Source organism: Papio anubis, chromosome 6 (assembly GCF_008728515.1).
Source record: "Papio anubis isolate 15944 chromosome 6, Panubis1.0, whole genome shotgun sequence".
NCBI lineage: Eukaryota > Metazoa > Chordata > Mammalia > Primates > Cercopithecidae > Papio > Papio anubis.
The window spans coordinates 17,428,561-17,453,794 of NC_044981.1; the positions used below are offsets into that span (position 1 = coordinate 17,428,561).

General features: G+C 43.9%; 1 protein-coding gene across 2 annotated transcripts in view; it reads left to right on the forward strand.

The window, feature by feature from the left end:
- Positions 1-644: 644 nt before the first annotated feature.
- The window catches only part of CAP2 (cyclase associated actin cytoskeleton regulatory protein 2), a 167,164-nt gene continuing 142,574 nt past the window's right edge, over positions 645-25,234 (forward strand). The window contains exons 1-2 of one of the 2 annotated variants that reach the window (XM_021937024.2): positions 645-1,170; positions 9,040-9,233. The gene's annotated coding sequence lies outside the window, so the exon portion shown is untranslated. The remainder of the gene's footprint in view (positions 1,171-9,039; positions 9,234-25,234) is intronic. The other variant, XM_021937023.2, reaches the window with a different exon arrangement.

Genomic DNA, 25,234 nt, shown 5'->3' on the forward strand with positions numbered 1-25,234 from the left:
ATGTTTCTGTCATTTTGTTTCCCTTCTTTCCAGACAAAAGGAAGCAAAGACTCGCTGCACCTCATTACTGTCAGCAGAGAGCAATGTGTAATTGGAATGACCTTTGTATAAGTGGTGACCTATGGGGTCAGAATAAGCCTTATAATGTACAGAACCAAATTATGTGCAATTTTAAAATCGACAGAGAATATTGGCTTTTAGAAATTCATCTCATATTTATTGTTTGGAGATTTTACTTTCAGAAGATGTCAATTACATTTCCCCTCTTTTTTTCTCTTCTCTGCAATTATTTTCCTGGCATTCATTCAATAAAGAGCTTCAAGTCACTTTTTTAGATTGAAATCAGCTTTGATGAAAATTGAAAATCAATGCTTTCCTTCTAATGACGTTAAGAGAAAAGCCTCCAATTTTGTAATTATAATCAATATATAAAGGGGAAGTGGCCGCAAATACACCGAACATCTTAAGAAGTCGAGTGGGTTTGGTTACTTTAATTTTTAAATAATCAGGACACTTTAAAAGTTGCTGTTTATAAAATACTTTTTAAAAATGTTATTACACGCACTATGAGTGCACCCAGTCTTGATGCCTCCTTAAAGCGTTAGCTGTCTAGCTCCTCCTCCGTGAGCCTTTCTCCTCATATTGGGTCTGGGGACACACATGCCGTCTCTTTATTTCTGAGGATCCGTTACCCATTTCTCTGCACAAGTCTTCGGGGATCCGATCTATCTGTGCCTCCTTCAGCCAGGAGCCTCCGGATCTTTCCAGACTTCTTTGCAGTACTGCCTCATGTACTGAATCCATTTCTCTCATAGCCTGGCGCTTGGCAGGCAGGCTGGCGTTCCCTGGCTCTGCCTTCCCCATCTCCCTGTCTTTTCTCCCACGGCCCATCTGCCCCTCCTTTCCTCCACCCCCTTCTCCTCTCTGCTCCCCTTTATTTCCACTCCCCACCCGCGTGGCTTTGCTCTCCCTCTCCCCCCTCAGCTCGTCTGTATTTGGAGCTCCGGAAGCTGCCGGCGACTCTCCCCTGGAGCAGCGTGACTGACACCGGCTCCTATTCAGCTGGGAGGAGGGAGAGGGGAGGAGAAGGGGAGGGCCGCGGGAGGAGGGTGCGAGTGGCCGACCACGGATTTGCATTGCCGAGGACGAGACCCCAGGGCAGCGAAGCAGGTAATCCTGCAGCGGTCGAGGCCAGGCGAGGTGGGGAGGGGTCGGGGTGCAGGTGCGGGGGGCGCCTGGCGGCGGGCGCTGGCAAGTTGCGTCCGATGGGTAGGGTGGAGAAGCGGCCGGTACGCGGTGGCGGTGGCTGTGGCGGCAGCGCGCGGGGAATAAAGGCGGCGCGGGCGCGGGGGCCGGGGCGCGGGGACCGGGGTGCGGGCACGGGCGCACTCCCATCTGGGTCAGCGGAGCGGCGCGCCCTGCCCCCGCCTCCCCAGCTCCGGCGTCCTGGCCGCTCGGAAGGCGGGGTGCGGGCGGGAGCGGCCCGGGGTTGGCGGGCGGCCGCGGCCTCCCCACCCAGCGCCACCGCCCGCCCCGCCGCTCTAACTTTGGGGGGTCTCGTCCGCCCGGCCGTGAGTCTTCCAGAGGGGTGGGGTGGGAGTCGTTGCGCCGGCTCTGACCAGAGCCACCTCGATCAGAAAGTGCTAGAAAGAAACAGACCTGGCTTCCCCTCTGCAGAACCTGACTTGAGGCGATGAGTCACTTCTGAAAAATGCAGAGGCAACTGAGACTGGGGGAACGGCTCGGAAAAACGGCACCCGCCGCTGGCTCTCTGACTGCTTTGGGTAGAGGGGTGTTCATGGAAGTAGCCACCCTATCATCACTTTTAGGGCCAAAAATCAACCTGCAGATGGCCTTTTCTTTATTCTCATCAGAGTGGTGTTTGCTGCAAGTTGTAGCAATATTTGAATGGATGCATTCTTAAAAATGAGTATGTATGGATTACTGCATTTAGGAAATTGAACCAGGACTAGGTCCAAACAGCCGGAGTGGAGATGAACACTTGGTAAGAAGATCTAGGGCCTTTGGTTTTATAGTCATGGAAATACAGAAGCTTCTGGGACTTGAGCACTGTAGTTTACTGAGTACTCCTGTTTCTTTACTGCTTCTGTAGATTTCATTTAAGCAATGTTCCTTAGAATTCTTGGTAAACTATCTAAGCCCACTTAGTGTAAAATTACAACGGTAGAGTGAACTTTAGAGAATTGGATTGATCGTTACTAGCGTCTAATTAGACTGCAAGCCTCTCGAGAGCAAGGATGGGTTGTTTGGTAGTTCCTACAGCACCAAACAGTATTTGGCTCACAGCATGTGATGGATGGACAATAAAAGTGTGTAAAATAGTTAATTCAGCACCTTAAGTGTAGATGGAGCATGACTTCTTGAATATACTGCATATTTTGCAAGGAAAGGCGACTTCTTGAATGCCGACATTTAAAAAAAATTCTTAATAATATTACAATTGAAGTGTCATATAAATACTTCTTAAGGATAAAGAGAAAAAGAAGTTACCTATCAGGAATCAGGAAAGTGATTATCAAGGTGGTCTTTGCTGGTAGGAAGTGGGTTTTTGTTCCCCATCGTTAACGTGAGAAGTAATTTAATTTGTTGATACAGGATAGGGTTTCGTAAACCTTTGAGTTAAGAGCTAGATAGTAAACACGTAGGTTGTGCAAGCTGTATAGTCTCTTTAGCAACTACTCAGTTCCACGGTTATAGTTTGAAAGCAGCTAAAGACAATACCTGTAGGTTGTGTTTCACTTTATTTACAGACATTGAACCTTGAACTTTTAACCAGTAACAAAATATTCTGTTTTTTTCCAGGCATTAAAAAATGTAAAAACTATTCTTAGCTTGAGGGAGGAGCAGAAAACACAAGAGAGAGGGGAATGGATTTGTCCTTCTAGTAGTAGTTTGCTACTCCCACTGCTTGACTCTGTGCTAGAATCAGGAGAGGAACCTTTTGAAAGGATTAATGGGCCACATTCTCTTGAGTGCCTGTTACAGCTTGGTAGTTAAGTTAAATACCCTCCAGAAAAGCATTAACTTATTTTGAGCATTATGGTGTTTTGTTTTGTTTTGAATATTTCCTAACATCTTTATGCATGAGGTTTGTTTTGTTTTTAATTTATTATGTAACATTTTATACATAAAAATAATATGCTAAGTCTAGGTAAGTTATGAACATTATAGTCAACTGAACAACTGTGAACCCATCACTAGGTTTATAAACTAGGGCTTAAGAACTAGACAGTTGTGAAAAGATAGCTCATAGAATGGGAGGAAATATTTAGGAATCGTGTATCTGATAAGGGACTTGTATCCACAACATATAAAGAGTTCTTACAACTCAATAATAAAAAGAAAAATAATCCAATTTAAAAATGGGCAAAGGATCTGAATAGCTATCTACCGAGAAGATATACAAATGGCTAATAAACCCATGAAAAGATGCTCAACATCATTATTCATCAGGGGAATGCAAATCAAAACCATGATGGGATACCACTTTATACTCACGAGCATGGCTATAATCAAAAAGTCGGATAATAACAAATGCTGGTGAGGATGTGGAGGAATTGGAACCTTCGTACACTGCTGATGGGAATATAAGATGGTGCCCTCACTTTGGAAAAGCTTGGCAGTTCTTCAAATTAAACATAGAGCTACCGTATGACCTAGCAATTCCATTGTAAATATATGTCCAGGAGAAATTAAAACATATGCTCACAAAAAAACCTGTAAACAGATGTTGACAGCAACACCATTAGTAATAACAAAGAGGTGGAAACAAACCAAATGATTATCAGTTGATGAGTGGGTAAATAAAAGGTGGTATATCCATTCAGTGAGATATCATTTGGCCATAAAAAGGAGTGGAGTACTGATGCAAGCTACGACATGGATGAATCTTGAAAACATTGTGCTAAGTGAAAGAAGCCAGTCAAAATATCACATACTGTATGATCTAGTCACATGAAAACGTCCAGACCAAGGAAATGTATAGAGCTGGAAAGTAGATTTTTTTGTTGCTTAGGGCTGAAGGGGTTGGAGGTGGGTTGGGTAGGGAAGTGATAGATAAAGGTCACAGGGTTTCCTTTTTAAGCTGAAACATGAAAATATCCTCTAATTGACTGTAGTGATAGTTGCACATATCTGTAAATACACTAAAAACCATTGATTTGTACACCTTAAATGGGTGAATTGTGTGGTATGTAAATTACATCTCAATAAAATTGTTAAAGAAAATAAACAGAAGACTGGGGGAGGAAGTACTAGATTATTAGCATCCTGTTGCATCTTTGTGTTTTTCCTCTGTGCCTGCTCTCATGTCCCTCCCAACCCTGAATTTTGTGTTAATCATTCCCTGGTTTATTGTAAAACAGTTTTATCACATGTATGTATTCTGAAACAATAGTGTTTAGGTGTGTTTTTTGATTTATAAAAAAGGTATTTATAATCTCGCATTCTTTCTTGAGATGGAATCTGTCGCCCAGACTGGAATGGAGTGGCACAGTCTCAGCTCACTGCAACTTCCGCCTCTCAGGTTCAGGCGATTGTCCTGCCTCAGCCTCCTGAGTAGCTGGGATTACAGGCACATGCCACCACACCTGGCTAATTTTTGTGTTTTTAGTAGAGAAGAGGTTTCACCACGTTGGCCAGGCTGGTCTCAAACTCCTGGCCTCAGGTAATCTGCCCTTCTCGGCCTCCCAAAGTACTGGGATTACAAGCGTGAGCCACCGCACCCAGCCTAACCTCGCATTCTTAAAATTCAACATTAGGTCATTAAGAATTACCCACATTGGGCCGGGCGTGGTGGCTCACTCCTGTAATCCCAACACTTTGGGAGGCCGAGGCAGGCAGATCACGATGTCAGGAGATCGAGACCATCCTGGCTAACACGGTGAAACCCCGTCTCTACTAAAAAGTACAAAAAATTAGCCGGGCATGGTGGCAGGCGCCTATAGTCCCAGCTACTCTGGAGGCTGAGGCAGGACAATTGCCTGAACCTGAGAGGCGGAAGTTGCAGTGAGCTGACACTGTGCCACTCCATTCCAGTCTGGGCGACAGATTCCATCTCAAGAAAGAATGCGAGATTATAAATACCTTTTTTTATAAATCAAAAAACACACCTAAACACTATTGTTTCGGAACACATACATGTGATAAAACTGTTTTACAATAAACCAGGAGAATGGTGTGAACCCAGGAAGCGGAGCTTACAGTGAGCGGAGATGGCGCCACTGCACTCCAACCTGGGCGACAGAGCGAGACTCCATATCAAAAAGAAAAGAATTACCCATGTTGTTGCATGTAGGTATGTAATATTTCTTGGCAAATATTCCATGATTTATTTCACCATTCTCGTTGACAGGCATTTGGGTTGGTTCCCATGTTTTGCTATTACAAAGAATGCTGCTTTGGAGACTTTTTTCCATGTGTCTTGGCACATATGCGCAAGAGCTCTTTGGTGTGAATGTGCCATGTATTTTAATGGCAAAAAAACAAAAAAAAAAAACCTGATTCTCCTTTGACTTACACATTGATGGCATGTAACCACTTACTCATTTCCCCAAACCAAGATAAAATGACTAGATCTGACATTGTGACTTCTCATTCTATTTACATTCTAGTTGTAAATGTATTTCCCAATGTTTTGAGAAGTGTGGAAAATCTAAAATTTCACAGCTGAATTTCACAGCAGAACCTTTTAACCCGGTCACTCATGGGCATCTTCATCTCCTTACATCACCTGGGTTTAGGATGGGAAGGAGGACAACTTTATTATTACATCAAAGGAATATTACTTTAATCAAAGTACATGAGTGGTTACTAAACCTCACTAAAAGTTGCCTTGTATTGTATATCCTGCTGGGTGGTCTAGTATTTCCGATATGATTTAGTTAGGTAATTCTGGTAACTGTGAGCCTTGGGCAGATCTAGATCTGTCGTTGACTGAGGCTGTGAGCTTTTGCCGTTCATTCAGGATATTTCTCCTTGAACTTAGAAGGGGGAAAGCACCTTAAAGTCTGAACAAATCTTTATGATTGAACTTAGAAGGGGGAATGCACCTTAAAGTCTGAACAAATCTTTATGAGGAATTTTAAAATTGCTGTTAACTGGAGACGGAGTCTCGCTCTGTTGCCCAGGCTGGAGTGCAGTGGCCGGATCTCAGCTCACTGCAAGCTCTGCCTCCCAGGTTCATGCCATTCTCCTGCCTCAGCCTCCCGAGTAGCTGGGGCTACAGGCGCCCGCCACCTCACCCGGCTAGTTTTTTGTATTTTTTAGTAGAGACGGGGTTTCACTGGGTTAGCCAGGATGGTCTCAATCTCCTGACCTCATGATCCGCCCATCTTGGCCTCCCAAAGTGCTAGGCTTACAGGCTTGAGCCACCGCGCCCGGCCTGTTTTAAACTTTTTTTTTGAGACGGAGTCTCACTGTGTTGCCCAGGCTGGGGTGCAGTGGCACAATCTCGGCTCACTGCAAGCTCCGCCTCCTGGGTTAACGCCATTCTCCTGCCTCAGCCTCCCAAGTAGCCGGGATTACAGGCGCCCGCCACCACGCCCAGCTAATTTTTTTGTGTTTTTAGTAGAGACGGAGTTTCACCGTGTTAGCCAAGATGGTCTCGATCTCCTGACCTCGTGATCCACCCACCTCAGCCTCCCAAAGTGCTGGAATTACAGGCGTGAGCCACCGCATCCGACCCAATTTTCAACATTTTTAAGCATACTATTCAGTGGCATTAAGCTCATTCTCACTGTTGTGCAACCATTACTATTGTCCATCTCCAGAACTTTTTCATCATCCAAAACTGAAACTTTGTACCCACTAAACATAACTCTGGATTCTCCTCTTCCCCAATCCATGGAAACCACCATTCTACTCTCTGTCCCTGAATTTGCCTATTCTAAGTACCTTATACAATATTTGTCCTTTTGCTACATGAACTTTTGTTTGTTTGTTTTTGAGATGGATTCTCGCTCTGTCACTCACCCAGGCTGGAGTGCAGTGGCGCCATCTCGGCTTGCTGCAACCTCCGCCTGCCGGATTCAGGCGATTCTCGTGCCTCAGCCTCCCCAGTAGCTGGGATTACAGGCACGTGCCACCACCCAGCTAATTTTTGTATTTTTAGTAGAGACAGGGTTTCATCATGTTGGCCAGGCTGGTCTCGAACTTCTGACCTCAGGTAATGCACCTGCCTCGGCCTCCCAAAGTGCTGGATTATAGGGATGAGCCACCACACCCGGCCTACATGAGCTTTTATATCCGGGGAAATTCCATCTTGTTTTGTTTCTCTCTTTAATAGACACTTTTCCCACTTTAGGAAAATATGGCTTCTTTCATTGAGAAATTATGTGAAGGGATTGTTTCCCTTTCAGTGTACAGCCCTATACAGAAGAGGACATAGAATGTTGTCTAAAACCAGAAGAAGAAATTATGACTATTATGAATGGCGTCTTCATCTACCCTGTCAAGTTAATTAGGCATCTAATAATCCTGGCTTCTCATTGAACACTTAGCCACCTGCAGAAGCTGCACTAGCCCCTGATTCTTAAAATTTCGCATTTACCTGATACATGAATGAAGTAAATCACCTTTGATGTTCCTATCAGGCCTCAGCTTTTCAGAATTTAAAGGCCATTCTGCAATATAGAAGTCTGATCTAAAATCTCTTTTGTTTTGACGGGAAGGGGTATTCTGAGAGGCTGAAGGAGGGTTCCAAGAGGCTGAACATAGAAGGGAGTTAACCTAAATGGCAGTTCTGAAGAGGAAGATGGTTCCTGGAGAAGTTAGATGCTGGAGACACCAAAGACAGACCTGTAGTGGCCGGGCACGGTGGCTCACACCTGTAATCCCAGCACTTTGGGAGGCCAAGGTGGGTGATCACGAGGTCAGGAGATCGAGACCATGCTGGCTAACATGGTGAAACCCCGTCTCTATTAAAAATACAAAAAAAAAAAAAAAATTAGCCGAGCATGGTGTCACGTGCCTGTAGTCCCAGCTACCTGGGAGGCTGAGGCAGGAGAATCACCTGAACGCAGGAGGCGGAGGTTGTAGTGAGCTGAGATCGCACCACTGCACTCCAGTGTGGGTGACAGAGTGAGACTGCATCTCAAAAACACACACACACACAAAACAGACCTGTAGTATGTAGACAGCTTTGTTGTCCCATTATTGTGCACAGTTTAATGAGAAAATAACCTCTGTTACTTTGCATCATTCCATTTGGAAATCCAGAGAAATTCTGGGATCCATTGGTTGACTTACTCCCTCTATGTTGAGTGACTGCTGTATCCCTAGCATCTAGGAATGCAAAAATGAAGATCGGTGAAAGAAGACAGAATGAATAGAAGATGACACTTAAGCTGTAAACATAAGTCTCAAAGAATCTATTCTGTGATTATCATCATTTCCTACTTTGTTTCTATTTAGTTTTAGTCAGAGAAGAATCACTGGATTCTTGGCCGGGCGCGGTGGCTCACGCCTGTAATCCTAGCACTTTGGGAGGCAGAGGCTGGTGAATCACGAGGTCAGGAGATCGAGACCATCCTGGCTAACACAGTGAAACCCCAGCTCTACTAAAAATATAAAAAAAATTAGCTGGGTGTGGTAGCATGTGCCCGTAGTCCCAGCTACTCAGGAGGCTGAGGCAGGAGAATGGCGTGAACCTGGGAGGCAGAGCTTACAGTGAGCCGGGATCACCCCACTGCACTGAAACCTGGGTAATAGAGCGAGACTCCGTTTAAAAAAAAAAAAAAAAGAATCACTGGATTCTTATGAAAATGAATTATTTTATCCTAAGGCAACAAGAACAGTTAAATTGGACCACACTAAGAAAATGAGATGATCAGATTTTTCAGAACCAGGTAAAAGAGGCTTCCAGATGGCGGATGTATAGTTCAGTCTGGTTATAGTGTGATACACTGGAGGTGGAGGCATCCATTTGTAATCTTAGTTTGGAAGCTGCTATGGGCTGAATGTTTATGTCCTCCCAAAATTCATATGTTGAAATCCTCACTGCCATTGTGATGCTATTAGGAGTGGAAGGCCTTGGAAGGTGAATAGATCCTGGGATAGAGCACTGATGAATGGACTGGTGCCCTTATGAAAGAGAACCAAGAGAGACCCTTTGCTCCTTTCGCCAAGTAAGGACACAGCAAGAAAGTGCCATCTGTGAGCCAGAAAGTGGGCCTTGATCTGCATTGATCTTGGACTTCCCAACCTCCAGAACTGTGAGAAACAAATTTCTGTTGTTTATAAGCTATCCAGTCTGTGGCGTTTTTTTATAGCAGCCTGAAAGCAACTAACATAGTAACCTATGTGGTGTTTTGTTATAGCAGCCTGAAAGGAACTAACATAGTAACCTATGTATTACCCAAACTGTGCAAGTGATAGATCAATATGATATGTGTGATCTTTCCATCGAATGCGTACTGTCCTGGTATTGCTACTCACCCCCTCCAGTGGCAGGAAAAACAAATGTCTGGCCTAATGAGTTAGGTTGGTTGATGGACAGGTTCAACTAATTGGTTACTTGACATGAGGTAGGCTAAATGCAGATAGTCTTTCTCTTGGCGGTCACGCTAGAAGCTGTGGCTAGAGATTTTCAGGGTACAATGCAGATCCACAATTCTTTAGGCAATTTTAAGTTTACATTTTTATTTCTCCTCCATTTGAATTTCTTCTCTGTTTCTTAGTACTTCTCTCTGTGTTCAAAGTTTCCACTGTAGACAACCCTCCACTCCCCCTCCTTCCATCTTGCTTCAGAACAGCCTCTCTCTTCTTTAGGAATTCACTCCCCTCAATGCCTTTCTGAATAGAAGGTGGACAATTATCTAATTGAAAGTCTTCAGTAACTGAAAACTTTAAAAAGAGGCTTGTTAATAGTGTGAGTCTCTATATAATATACAATTGGGATGGAACTCTTTTTTATGCTTCTTATTTTGGTTCAGCAATCTTTAAACTGTGTGCATTTGCTATATGCAAAGGCTTCCCAAAGGTACATATGCACAAGTGTTTTGAGAATATAAATGTCCAAATCCTCCTCTTCCATATGTGCTTTTTCCTAAGACTAATCTTGATGACAATGGACCTGTAATGGAGACATAAGTTCTCTTTCTCATCTGCTTTTCCATAATCACCTTTCTCTCACTTTCCTCGTAAAAAGTGTATGTCTACCCCATTTTCCTAATCCATTTTACTAAATGGTTTATGGCTAACCCATTTTAATAAATTGCTTTACCCAAGGATGTAAAACTCTAGGGGATGGGGAGGGCAAGAAAGGGGGAAATTTCTGAATATAAATTTCTTTGCAAGGGTGAGAAAGCAAATGACTCTATTGTCTGAGCAGAGACCCTTTTGCCAATCACGTGTTTTCTAAATCTATCTTAAAAAACAAAAAGCGAAGGCCAATCTAATCAAATCGTAAACCGATATTAAAGGATAAACTCTAAAAGAGAATGAAATTTTGACTCTCATACAAATAAAAAATAGACATTTTCAAACTTATTTAAAATATGAGAGAGCCAGAAAGGTCTTCCAGTCAATTTAAAGGAGATCATTTATAAGAATGCTGGAATGAATTTGCTTAATACATATAAAACTGGCTTCTTCTACAATGGGAGAGGGAAGGTGATTGGACTTCCACAGGATAAAGTTTATTTGCATGTCTGTATGACTTGCTTTACTATCAGATTTCTGCAAGTTAACATATCTTTACAGAGTTGTAAAATAGCTTAGTCAAAGGCAATGAATGACAGAGGTGACCCAGATGAACAAGTATTAGGGTACTCATGAAATTTGTCTTCTCAGTTTTTCCTTACACTGACACTTAAAATCAGTTTTTTGTTTGTTTGTTTTTTGAGACTGAGTCTTGCTCTGTCACCCAGGCTGGAGGGCAGCGGTGCGATCTCGGCTCACTGCAAGCTCTGTCTCCCGGGTTCACGCCATTCTCCTGCCTCAGCCTCCCAAGTAGCTGGGACTACAGGCACCCGCCACCACGCCTGTCGAAATTTTTTGTATTTTTAGTAGAGACCGGGTTTCACCATGTTAGCCAGGATGGTCTCGATCTGCTGACCTTGTGATCCGCCTGCCTCGGCCTCCCAAAGTGCTGAGATTACAGGCGTGAGCCATCGCAGCCAGCCTAAAATAAGTTTTGATATTTCACTACCATGTGATGTTGAAGGAGTTCAAAAAATTAAGTGACATTTCTATAACAAAATTCCTCCCTTTCCATCTCCTCATGTTTCCCAGCATTACATTGATAAAAACAAAAAAATCAGAATCAAATTGATGCTCAACCTTGACTCATTTTATTTTTATTTTATTATTATTATTTTTTATTGAGATGGAGTCTTGCTCTGTCACCCAGGCTGGAGTGCAGTGGCACAATCTTGGCTCACTGCAAGCTCCACCTCCTGGGTTCAAGTGATTCTCATACATCAGCCTCCTGGCTAGCTCGGACTACAGGCGCTAGCCACCATGCCTGGCTAACTTTTTTGTACTTTTAGTAGAGAAGGGGTCTCGTCATGTTGGCCAGGCTGGTCTCAAACTCCTGACCTCAGGTGATCCTCCCGCCTCAGCCTCCCAAAGTGCTGAGATTACTGGTGTGAGCCACTGCACCCAGCCACCTTGACTCATTTTAATAAATATGTACATCCAATATCCATAAAGTAATGAAAAATGAAAGTGTTCAAAAGAGAGAGATTTCCAATAAAGTTGCTTTTTATTTACTTTTAGTAATTATTTGTCAAAATTTGTAATATTTGTGTTGTTTTCTAAGTAGTGTCCTACTAATAGTAACAATGGTATCAGAATAGCTTTTTTAAAAAAAAGTTTTGACCATTGAATTAGAATTTAAATTTAAATAATGTTTTTGATGCAGAAAAGTATGGTAGGCTAATGAGTAAAATATACTAAAGCGTAAAATATACTAAATCATAAAATACGTAAAATTAGGATAAACTTCTGTAGCGCACGAAGCGTGGAAATATAAGTTCAGGGAGAAAATGGAATTATGCAAAAGTTGTGACTATTATAAGAGCAGCCTGTTCCTGTATTCTTTTAAAATGAGTAAGAATGAATTTCATTGGACATAGAAGATAGTTTTATATGTCAGTATTTACAGTGTTGGAAGTTACATTCTTTGCAACTATTCACATTTTGGTGACAGTTTCTATATGCCAATCTAAAAATGTGCAAGAGGCTTTTACAAAATTCTTTTAGGGTATATACAAGTAAAAGAATTGAAGACTCCTGTTGTAGCTCACCCTGCTGCTATTTTCTGACCAAAAACCAAAGGTCAGTAACTGTGGCAAAACCTTTCTAGTTCAGTACTAGTAAATGAACCAATTCATTAATTGACGTAGTTCTAGTGACTCCTTGTTTTACTGGGTGTCCCTAAGGAAGACATTTAAGAATTAAAGGTCTTGGTCGGTCACGGTGGCTCGCGCCTGTAATCCCCCGCACTTTGAGAGGCTGAGACAGGTGGATCACGAGGTCAGGCGTTCGAGACCAGCCTGGCCAACATAGTGAAACTCCATCTCTATTAAAAATGCAAAAAATGGCTGGGTGGTGGCTTATGCCTGTAATCCCAGCAATTTGGGAGGCCGAGGTGGGCGGATCACGAAGTCAGGAGATCAAGACCATCCTGGCTAACACGGTGAAACCCCGTCTCTACTAAAAATACAAAAAATTAGCTGGGTGTGGTGGTGCGCGCCTGTAGTCCCAGCTACTCTGGAGGCTGAGACAGGAGAATGGCATGAACCCAGGAGGCGGAGCTTGCAGTGAGCAGAGATCAGGCCACGGCACTCCAGCCTGGGAGATAGAGTGAGACTCCATCTAAAAAAAAAAAAAAAAAATTAGCTGGACGTGGTGGCACACACCTATAATCCCAGCTACTCCGGAGGCTGAGACAGGAGAATGGCATGAACCCGGGAGGCGGAGGTTGCATTGAGCCAAGATCACACCACTGCACTCCAACCTGGGTGACGGTGTGAGACTTCATCTCAAAAAAAAAAAAAAGAATTAAAGGTCTTAGTACTTACGACACCTCTCAAAAAAGGATAACAGCCATTACATTTTATTTATTTCTTTGTAGGCAGTTATATCTTTACTTTATTCATCTTTATTGTTCTCCTCTTTGGAGGTACTCACTGTAAGGTATTGTGTGAGTGTGGGTGTATAACAGACAGAAGACAGACAGACAGCACTACAGTATTCCCCTCTTATCCATGAGGGATATGTTCTAAGACCCCCTGCTGATGCCTGAAAGCATGGATAGTACCAAGTCCTATATAGACCACGTTTTTTCCTATACATACCTACTGTGATAAAGTTTAATATATAAGGCCAGGTGCGGTGGTGCACGCCTTCCAGCACTTTGGAAGGCCAAGGGGGGTGGATCACCTGAGGTCAGGAGTTTGAGATCAGCCTGGCCAACATGGTGAAACCCCAACTCTATTAAAAATACAAAAATTAGCCGGGTGTGGTGTCAGACGCTTGTAATCCCAGCCACTTGCGAGGCTGAGGCAGGAGAATCTCTTGAACCCGGGAGGCAGAGGTTGCAGTGAGCTAAGATCACACCACTGCACTCCAGCCTGGGCGACAGAGTGAGGCTCCATCTCAAAATTTAAAAAAGTTTAATGTATAAATTAGGCATGGTAAGAGATTAACAGTAATAACTAGTAATAAACTAGAACATTATTGCCATATCCTATAATAAAGGTTATGTGAATGTACGGTCTCTCTCTCTCTCTCAAAATATCTTATTGTACTGTGCTCACCTATATTTGGGCCATGGTTGACCATGGGTAACTGAAACTGTAGACAGTGAAACTGGGAAAAGGGCAACTACTCTATTTGGATCTGTAAATGTATAGCTTTCACCAAGTTTGGAAGTTTTTGGTCATGATTTCTTCTTCTGTTTTGTTTATTATTATTATTATTTTATTTGAAACAAAAAAGCATAAGGTTTTGTTTTTTTGAAACAGGGTCTCACTCTGTCACTCAGGCTGGAAGGCAGTGGCACAATCTTGGCTCACTACAGCCTCGATCTCCTGGGCTCAAGTGATCCTCCTGTCTCAGCTTCCCAAGTAGCTGGGACTACAAGTGCACACCACCACACTCAACTAATTTTTAAGTTTTTTGTAGAGACGAGGTCTCCCTATGTTGCCCAGGCTGGTCTTGAACTCCTGGGCTCAAGCGATCCCCCTGCCCCAGCCTCTGAAAGTGCTGGGATTACTGGTGTGAGCGACTGCGCCCAGCCTGAGCAGTGGTTTATATCTATTTCAGTTTGCAAAGCCTTTGGGACCGTCCCACACATGCACAGCTCAGGGACTTGTGCTGGTTCATACACAGAGCCAGGGCATCCCCTTCTTTAGCTCTCTCCTCTCTGGGATTCTCGCCACTCACCTCTACCCCAAGATCCTTTTTTCCTGTTCTTCTGGAAGGATTGAATTTATTTTAAAGTTTACGCTGCTTATGCTGCTGTAGTACAGTTCTCTAAGACTTGGGGCCATCCTTAGGACATAGTAGCAAGAGGAATAAAATACCAGGAATTCTCCCCATACTCTGTGGACCACGAGGTCCCCTGTTCCCCTACTTTTCTGTCAGTAAGCCCATATTTCTTTCTTTTTTGCGGGGGGTGGGGTGGGGGCGGAGTCTTGTTCTGTCACCCAGGCTGGGATGCAGTGGTGCGATCTCGGCTCACTGCAACCTCCGCCTCCCGGGTTCAAGCAATTCTCCTCCTCAGCCTCCTGCATAGCTGGGATTACAGGCGCGTGCCACCACACCCAGCTAATTTTTGTATTTTTAGTAGAGACAGGGTTTCACCATGTTGGTCAGGCTGGTCTCAAACTCCTGACTTTGTGATCCGCCTGCCTCGGCTTCCCAAAGTGCTGGGATTACAGGTGTGAGTAACCGCGCCTGGCCCAGGTTTCTTTTGAACAAATCTTCAGGTGCCTGTGCTTCTGCTCACTGTTCTGCCACACAGTTCTGTGACTACAGCCACGTTTGGGAGAGAAAAATGCAAACAAAACCCAAAACCTGGGCTTTCCTCACACTCTTCTGTTAGTCAGGGCCCCCTTTCCAGTTCCTCTGGCCAAAAGGAGGGGGTTCTGTTGGAGTGTTTACTACCTGCACCCCCACACAATTCTGACTTCGGGTTGACCCTGAAGAAGAAAATAAGAAGAAAACCCAGCGTTTTACTCCCAAATGGGTTCCCTTTTCAATTTTGATTCTTCTCAATTCATGTACTATTGTTTTGTCTTTTGGAATCAGATAGTTGCCTTTTGTGTTTTGAACACTGTTTGGAGAGAGGCTGAAATGGGCTTTCGTCCTCCTTGAGTATCCCTGGTAGCCCCGTCCTCTTTTTGAAGCTTTCTCTTGTTTCCTTTTTCTTCTCTGTTTCTTCCACACCATTCTTTTCTCTCCACTTTACCCACTTTCTCCGTTTTCCCTTTTACTTTGGGCTCCCAGGTTCAAAGAGCAAAAAAAGAAGAACCTGCAGTTTTTTTTTAGTGGTCAACAACACAGTTGAAAACTCTGATTGTGTTGAAGTAATAAATTGAGGCTGGGTGTGGTGGCTCATGTCTGTAATCTTAGCACTTTGGGAGACTGAGTCAGGAGGATCATTTGAGCCCAGGAGTTCAAGGTTACAGTGAGCTATGATTGTGCCATTGCACTCCAGCCTGGGCAACTGAGTCCTGTCTTAAAAAAAAAAATGGCCAGATGCAGTGCCTCACGCCTGTAATCCCAGCACTTTGGGATTACAGGCAGGTGGATCACTTGAGGTCAGGAGTTCAAGACCAACCTTGCCAACGTGGTGAAACCCCATCTTTACCAAAAAATACAAAAATTAGCCAGGTGTGGTAGCGCATGCCTGTAATCCCAGCCACTCAGGAGGCTGAGGCAGGAGAATCCGTTGAACCTGGGAGGTGGAAGTTGCAGTCAGCTGAGATCCTGCCACTGCACTCCAGCCTGGGTGACAGAAGAAGACTTGGTCTCAAAAACAAACAAAAAAAAAATCAAAGTCAAGTGTGAAAGTAGACCCAGGAAGCTAGAGACACATGCTTCTTCAAGGGGGCTGGAGGAATGCTTGGGCCTTCTCCAAGGGGGCTGGAGGAATGCTTGGGCCACATTGATCACCTGGCTATTTTATTTTACATCAGATGATCACACTTGGATTTGTTAGTAACTTCTATTCATAAAACTGGCTCAGCACTTAAGAACTGATCTTTAAGGTTTTTCTTTTTTCATTTTCTTTTAAGAGAGTTGCTGAATCTATTATTTAATTGCATATAATTACAATGAATGCTGGTAAATTTTACGATTACAAGGAATTTCAACAAACCTTATTATTCATTGTCTAAGTCCATTAGTATTGCTGTAAAGGATACCTGAGACTAATTTATAAAGATAAGAGGTTTATTTGGCTCACAGTTCTGCAGGCTGTACAAGAAACATCTGCTTCTAGCGAAGGCCTCAGGCTGCTTCCATTCGTGGATTAAGTTGAAGGGAAGCTGGAATGCGCAGATTACATGGCGAGAGAAGTAGCAGGAGGAGAGGAGAGGTGCCAGGCTCTTTTTTTTCTTGCCACTCTATAGCTCACAAGTGGATGCCAGCCTCTTGTTAACAACCAGCTCCCTTGGGAACAAATAGAGCAAGAACTCACTACTGTGAGAATGGCACCAAGCCATTCATGAGGGATCCGCCCCCATGACCCTAACACCTCCCACCTCCCACCTCCCACCTCCCATTAGGCTCTACCTGGGGATCAGATTTCAACATAAGTTGGAGGGAGTCAAACAAACCAAACCATAGCACTTACCATTCCAGAGAGATAAGGCATTCTTCACATTGAAATGACAGAATTTAATAAAGTAAAACATTTCTAGTCATGAGAAGTGACTGACTATATAAAATGATAGCCTCTTTTATGCTTTCAGTCCATGGTCCTTTTGATATCCCTCTGGTTGCAGTCTGCAGTGATTTTGCAGTGTGTTTGTTCTGTGGTGTGGTTTGAGAAGTGTGGTGTGTGAGGCGGGGTGTGGTGGCTCATGCCTGTGTGGGCGGAGGATTACTTAGGTGCAGAGGCAAGAGACTGAAGACACAAACTATTTCAGTATAATAAAGACAATAGTTAGAATAAGAATAGTCATAATACAAATTAGACATAGAGATGATCATGAACGATTATCAATTATTATAAACATTATTAATCGTTAGCTTTTAATATTACTCCTTGTTGCATTACTAATACAACCTAGGAATAACCGGTGGGTATGGGGTCAGGTGCTAAAGGGACATTGTGAGAAGTGACCAAGAAGACAAGAGGTGAACCTTCTATCACACCCGCATAAGGGCTGCTTGAGGGCTCCTTGGTCAAACGGTAACACCAGTGTCTGGGAAGGCACCCGTTACTTAGCAGACCACAAAAGGGAGTCTCCTTTCCTTGGAGGAGTCAGGGAACACGCTGCTCCACCGGCTTCTTGTGGAAGGCTGGATATTATCCAGGCCTGCCCGCAGTCATCCGGAGGCCTAAACCCCTCCCTGTGGTGCTGTGCTTCCATGGTCACGCTCCTTGTCCACTTTCATGCTCCTTCCATACTCCTGATTCCTCTTTAAAGTTCATAGTAGATAGTGGTAGAAAAAAATAGTGAAAGTCTTAAAGTCTTTGATCTTTCTTGTAAGTGCAGAGAAGAAAACGCTGACGTATGCTGCCGTCTCTCTGCTTTGGCTACCTAAAAGGGAAGGGCCCCCTGTCCTGTGATCACATGACTTGCTTCACCTTGTCAATCACTTAGAAGATTCACCCTCCTTACCCTGCCCACTTGTCTTGTAAGCAGTAAATATCAGGGAGTGTAGCCGTTTGGGGCCATCACCTGTCTCTACATCTTGGTGGTAGTGGTCCTCCGGGCCCAGCTGTCTTTTTTTCTATCTCTTTGTCTTGTGTCTTTATTTCTACGATCTCTCTTCTCCACACATGAGGAGAAAAACCCACAGGCCCTGTAGGGCTAGTCCCTATATACCTGTAATTCCAGCACTTTGGGAGGCTGAGGCAGGCGGATCACCTGAGGTCAGGAGTTCGAGACCAGCCTAGCCAACATGGTGAAACCCCATCTCTACTAAAAATACAAAAATTAGCCAGGTGGGTGCCTGTAATCCCAGCTACTCAGGCGGCTGGGGCAGGAGAATCACTTGAACCCAGGAAGTGAAGGTTGTGGTGAGCCAAGATCATGCCAGTGCACTCCAGCCTAGGTGACAGAGTAAGACTCTGTCTCAAAAAAGAAGTGTGGTATGTGAGTTGTTACCGTCATTGTGTCTGGAAGATGGAAGAGGTGGTGACACTTGCCATGATAATTCAGGGACTGAACACTCACTGGGTACAGATTGCAGTGATGAGTGCGGTGGACCATTCAGAGGGAAATTATAATAATGACATGTAGGCATCACTTTATAGTTGCAAAGTTCACTTCATGGTCTCCTTTCACCTTCCCAAGAATCCTGAGGCATGTATTATTATTGGGTAGATAATACTTAAGTCATATTTCTAGAAGTCCCCTGAGCTTTAGGTCCCTACTTGTAACTAGCAACTGTAGGCACTTCTAATGCAGATCCTGTAACTCTGAACTCCTCTGCCCTGGGCACTCCCTATCTCTGTTTTGATTGGCACCACCTTCCCTGAAGCAAAACATCTAAGATAGCCTAGCTTCTCCGTTTTCCTCCAAACCCTCAACCATTTAATCTTTTCCCAAATCTTGCCTAATTTAAACTTCCCTTAGATCTTCCTTAACCTGCTGTCACTTTCTTAGTAAATTCCCAACTCCCCTCCCAGCCCTCTCTACCACCCCTTTTAACCGCTCATCAATCCCTTGTTTCCCATGCTCTGTTAGATAGCTCCTGGCGCATAATGAATGTTCCATCAATATTTACTCGTCATTCATGCTTCCATGCCTTTGCATATGCAAGGCATAGGTGCTGGGATGCCTTTACTTATTTTTCTTCTAAATACCATCCTCTCATCTTTGAGACTTAATTTGGTTCCTGTCATAACTTTGGTAGCCTCTCTACTTCCCAGGGCTCAGTTGCATGTCTACCTTTGTTGAGCTCCCCTTCCCATGTGCTCCCACTGCTTTCCTGCACACCTCTGTTATAGTAATTCTCAAAGTGTGGGCCCCTTGTACTCTGAAGAGTGCTTCTTAAAAAGGCAGATTCCTGGGAATACCGAGAACTACTGCATCAGTATTGTTGATAGTGAGGCCCAGGAGCCTGCATTTAGGAAGCCTCACCTCTCCCCCAGTGATTCTTACACAGAGGAAGAAGAGTGGTGAGAATCAGTGTTTTATTCTCTCACCTGCCTTGGCCCCTACAACTAGTTCCAGGAGTGGGGAGTAGGGCCACTTAGAGTAGTCTCCGGGTAAGTTTCACCACCACTTCTGACCGTCGGGAGATGAGAACAGCAAAGTTACTCAGATTTAATGGTTTTTAACTGAATCTTTACAAAGAGGCACAATCCTTTTTCATTTGTTTGTTTTTAAACCTTTTTTGAGTTATAATTTTATATGTCATAAAATTGACCCATTTTAAATGTCCTAACCTACTTTCTGTCTCTATAGATTAGCCTTTCCTGGATATTATAAATGGAATCATACAATACACAGTCTTCTTGTCTACCTTTCATTTAGCGTAATGTTTTTGAAGTTCCCTTGTTTTGTAGCATGTATCACTATTTCATTCTTTTTAATGGCTGAATAATACTCTGTTATAATACATATGTATTTTTTTGCTTTGCCATTCACTGGTTAATGGACATTTGGATTGTTTCCATTTTTTGGTTATTATGAACAGTGCTGCTATGACATTTGTGCACAAGTCTTTGTGCAGACATATATTTTTATTTCTTTTGAGTGAAATAGAGTGGAATGGCTGGTTCATATGACAAATATGTGTTTAACTTTTGAAGAAACTTCCAAACAGTTTAAACCAACTGCACCGTTTTCCACATTCACCAGCAATGTGTGGGTTCCAATTCCTTCGTATTCTCACCAGCACTTTTTATTATCTGTCCCTTAGTTTGTAACCATCCTAGTGTGTGTGAAGTGGTATCTGATTGGAGTCTTGATTTGTATTTTCCTAATGACTACTGATGTTGAGCCCTTTCACGCGTGCTCTCGGCCATTTGCCGGTCTTCTCTGGAAAGATGTCTATTTAGATATTTTGCTGATTATTAAACTGGCATATTTGTCTTCTTATTGAGTGTGAAAGGTTTTTATATATTCTGGATATAAAGGGAGTAATACATTTACCTGATGGAGGGAAAGAAGGTTCACGACCCCTCTGCCCACTCTGTAGTGGCTTCACAATCCCCCTGCCCAAGTCTGTAGTGGCTTCACAATCCCCCTGCCCAGTCTGTGGTGGCTGCGTCCCCCTGCCCAGTCTGTAGTGGCTTCACAATCCCCGCCCGGTCTGTGGTGGCCACCAATCCCCTGCCCAGTCTGTAGTGGCTTCACAATCCCCCTACCCAGTCTGTAGTGGCTTCACAATCCCCCTGCCCAGTCTGTAGTGGCTTCACAATCCCCCTGCCCAGTCTGTAGTGGCTTCACAATCCCCCTGCCCACTCTGTAGTGGCTTCACAATCCCCCTACCCAGTCTGTAGTGGCCTGGCCAGCAGGGTCTCCATGGCTCTTCTTTTCTCAGTGCCAGGGTGTTGCCCTTAGGGGACTCATAGAAGCAGTTCTTTGAACTCTACCTAGTCCATGGTGTAAACGAGCAAAGGGGCAACGTGGGGACGCAGGAATAGAAAGAGCTTCCTCAACTGCATAGGTGCTTAGAAAGGGCCATAGAGGGGCCTGGGGAATGAGCTCCTCTTCAGTGAAGAGTTTCTTTTTTTTTTTTTTTTTTTGAGACGGAGTCTCGCTCTGTGGCCCAGGCTGGAGTGCAGTGGCACGATCTCCACTCACTGCAAGCTTCACCTCCCGGGTTCAGGCCATTCTCCTGCCTCAGCCTCCCATGTAGCTGGGACTACAGGCGCCCAACACCATGCCCGGCTAATTTTTGTATTTTTAGTAGAGGCGGGGTTTCACTGTGTTAGCCAGGATGGTCTCTATCTCCTGACCTCGTGATCCGCCCGTCTTGGCCTCCCAAAGTGCTGGGATTGCAGGCGTGAGCCACAGCACACGGCCTAGTGAAGGGTTTCTATCTCGTGTTCAGCTAAGCGAGTTTCCACTCCATGATAGGGGAATAGCATAGGGTTTATCCTGGTCCTGCTCAGCATTCAGAGTCCTTTATTTTATGGCTCTGCCTTACTCAGCCCCATCACCCCAAGTCAGCACACGGAGCCAGCCAGGGGTGTACTTAGCCTTCCCCATGGCCTCAGTTCTCACTGGGCTCCCTCTTGCCTCAGTAGCCCGGTTCCCTGTGGCCCAGTGCCATGGACAGCTGGCCGGCCCCCAGTGGCTGAACTGTCTACTCCTCAAGGAGATTGTACCTTGAGGACACAGTTAGTGTCTCATCCACCTGTGTAGCCCCAAGCCAGTACCGAACGTAGCCCGAAACACCTTTGCAGACAATTTTCTTAAGCCACTGAATGAAGAAGAAGGAATGAATTCGTATATGGGAAATAGGAAAACTGAGACTCAGACAGATTAAGTAGTCTGTCTACTAGAAGACTCAAGACCTCCAGAATCACGTGGGTTGTCACGTGATGAAGGGACTGGGTCTCAAATTAAGGTTCTCTGATCCCCAGAGTGCTTTTTCCACTACATCAAGTTATGGGTCCTAGCCTTTTATCTTCAGACATCTCAACTTAGAGGACAAATGCTTAAACTACGAGGCTGATCAGAGATGGTTCTGAGGCGTGATACCACCAGAGTGGAGGGGGCAAATGGGATGGCAAGGTAATTGTATGTGTGGTTTCCATAGAGATGTTAGGGAATAAATATTTCTAATTTCAACTTAGAGGAGGCATATTTATATACAAGGCAAATTAGAGATGGTTCTGAGGGGTGATACCACCACAGTGGAGGGAGCAAATGGGATGGCGAGGAAATTGTATATGTAGTTTCGATGGTCGATGGAGATGTCAGGGAGTAAATACCTTTCCGGAGATGACTCTGATTTGTGAGACACTGCAAGATCTCTTGGAGGAACTGGGATTTGGGGAGTGAAAGTAGCAGTGATAGGAAGAACCTTGGAGGCAGCAGAATCATGGCACAGGAGAGGGATAGGGTAAGGCATATTTGGGACTTGGGGAGTTGTCCCTGTAGCGTGTGGGTATCTCAGGAGCCTGGGAATTGTAGCTAGAGAGCTGGGGTGAGATCCTTCTGAAGGTCAGGCTGAAGCATTTTTCTCCTGTGGTGAGACCTGATTAGAGGCTCTAGAGGAGTCAGTTGGCTAACCAGGATCTCATATATGTTTTCTCCAGTTTCATGAAACATTGAGAGTGTTCCTTTTCTTATATAACTCTCTGGTCTCAGCTATTCTGATTTCACCATCTCAAAAATCAGAGACTCTTGAAACATCTTTGCAATAAAAAGAAAGTGGTGCTTTTTGTTTGCTGTTTGGCAAGAAGCTGTCTCCAGAAATGCTCTATAGGAGAGTAAGCAAAAGACACGAAGGCGGGCACCTTGGCAACGTGAATGTATCTCTTAGTGAAACAGCTCCCTGGCTTGACTGAGCAGGGTTTGCTTTCAGCCCCCTCACACTACAGTAGGGCAGGAAACGTTTTTTGATCAGCCTTGGTTTTCTAGATATGAGCCTTGTGCCTAGCAGATAGTGGGAACTGACTGATTTGAGTGAATGAAACAAACATATTCAATGAGCCAGTTAATGAATGAATGAATACTGTGATGGTGTGTTTCTCCTATACATAGCATTACCCAATTAGTAATAGTGAATCACAAGGTTACTTCTCCTAGTGCTTGGTAGTTTCCTGGGAAAGAAAAAAAAGTCACTGATATGGTTACAGTAAAGAGAATTTAACGATTGGCCAGGCGCAGTGGCTCACGCCTGTAATCCCAGCACTTTGGGAGACCGAGGTGGGCAGATCACACGAGGTCAGGAGTTCGAGACCACCCTGGCCAACATGGCAAAACCCCGTCTCTACTAAAAATACAAAAATTAGCCTGGCGTGGTGTTGGGCGCCTGTAATTCTAGCTACTTGGGAGGCTGAGGCAGGAGAATCACTTGAACCCAGGAGGCGGAGATTGCAGTGAGCCAAGATCACGCCACTGCACTCCAGCCTGGGTGACAGAGTGAGACTCTGTCTCAAAAAAAAAAGAAAAAAAAGAGTTTAACGATTTAGGACGGTCTGATTTGATGGTAGTTTACCAAATATTTTAAATTTTGATGGACCTATAGAGAAATTAGTCCATTGTAACTTTATTTTTTGCAGAGAGTTCACATATAAACCAGTTGCCTAGCCTCACTATGAGAAAAGGTTTGAAAGTCTCCAGTTTCCTGTCACTTCAAGTCTATTTCCTTTTTTTTTCTTTATTTCTTAAAAAAAAAAAAAAAACACTTAAAAAATGGGGTACATGTGCAGAACGTGCAGATTTGCTACACAGGTATACGTGTACCGTGGTTTGCTACACCTATTGACCCGTCCTCCAAATTCCCTCCCCTCAGTCCCCACCTCCCAATGGGCCCTGGTGTGTGTTGTTCCTCTCTCTGTGTTCATGTGTTCTCAATGTTCAACCCCCACCTATGAGTGAGAACACGTGGTGTTTGGTTTTCTGTTCCTGCATTAGTTTGCTGAGGATAATGACTTCTAGCTTCTTCCATGTCCCTGCAAAGACATGATCTCATTCCTTTTTATGGCTGCATAGTATTCTATAGTATATATGTACCACATTTTCTTTTTCTAGTCTATCATCGATGGGCATTTGGGTTGGTTCCATGTCTTTGTTACTGTAAATAGTGCTGCAATAAACATATGTATGCATGTGTCTTTATAGCAGAATGATTTATAATCCTTTGGGTCTATACCCAGTAATGGGATTGCTGAGTCAAATGGTATTTCTGCTTCTAGATCCTTGAGGAATCGCCATACTGTCTTCCACAGTGGTTGAACTAATTTACATTCCCACCAACAGTGTAAAAGTGTTTCTGTTTCTCCACAGTCTCACCAGCATCTATTGTTTCCTGACTTTTTAATAATCACCATTCTGACTAGCGTGAGATGGTATCTCATTGTGGTTTTGATTTGCGTTTCTCTGATGATCAGTAATGTTGAGTTTTTTAAAATATGTTTCTTGGCCACGTAAATGTCTTCTTTTGAGAAAAGTCTGTTTCCTATTTAATATTAGGTTCATCATCTTCAGAAGCCCTTGGATCTGGGTCTCCCTTTCGGAATTGGAAGAGAAACACTCACTACCATTATTTCTGTATTTTTGGCCTAGTGAAGAGAACTTTCAGCTAGCAATCAGGAAACCTGAAAGACCCACTTCTTTTATTAACATGAAAACATTATCCAAGTAGCATTATCTCTTACTTGTTTTGTGAACTTGTTATGAGGAATTTACAAAATCCTTTAGACAATGTGGAGTTTTAACACAATTTGAAATCCTAAAGAAAAAGGAGCCATGGAAGAGACCCAAAGGCTTACATTAGAGGGAGCAAGTGTGCTCTTTCAAGTCATGGGAGGAAGCCACTGTGGTTCCAAGTAGGAAAAACCAATCTAGCGTCTTCTTTTAAATGAAAATTTCTCCTATGAAAATCTGGCTTTCAGCCTGATCTGGGATGGTGCCAGTGAGTGGGTAGGCAAGGAAAAGGCAGCGAGAGGTAGCTAATTAATTAGTCAATCAAAAAGTATTTATAGATTCTCTAGGTATAGGGCACCATGCTGGACTCAGTGGGAGATGCAAAGAAGAGTAAGATCCAACCTCAGCCCCTGAAAAGCTTGCAGCCGGTCTCCTTGGGAGACAAGGTGTACATGTGCTGACAGGAAAGAAAGCACAAGGCAGGTTTTTAATTGGGCAGTATGTCTCACAGATGCAAAATAGGTAATCCAGGCAAATAGGGTGTTATTCTAGGCTTATCACCATTTACATTGTGCCATGGAGTGTCAATGTTCAAAGCATCTATGAAAGCTGCTTTTGTAACTGGTTCGATTGAGCTAGTTAAGGGCTTAACAGACCCTTCACCACTGAGCATAAGATGGGTTGGGTGAAGAAAATATGACGGATGAAGGAGTGCTGCTGTTTTGCAGAAATGACCCCAAAGAGATTGGGCCTTC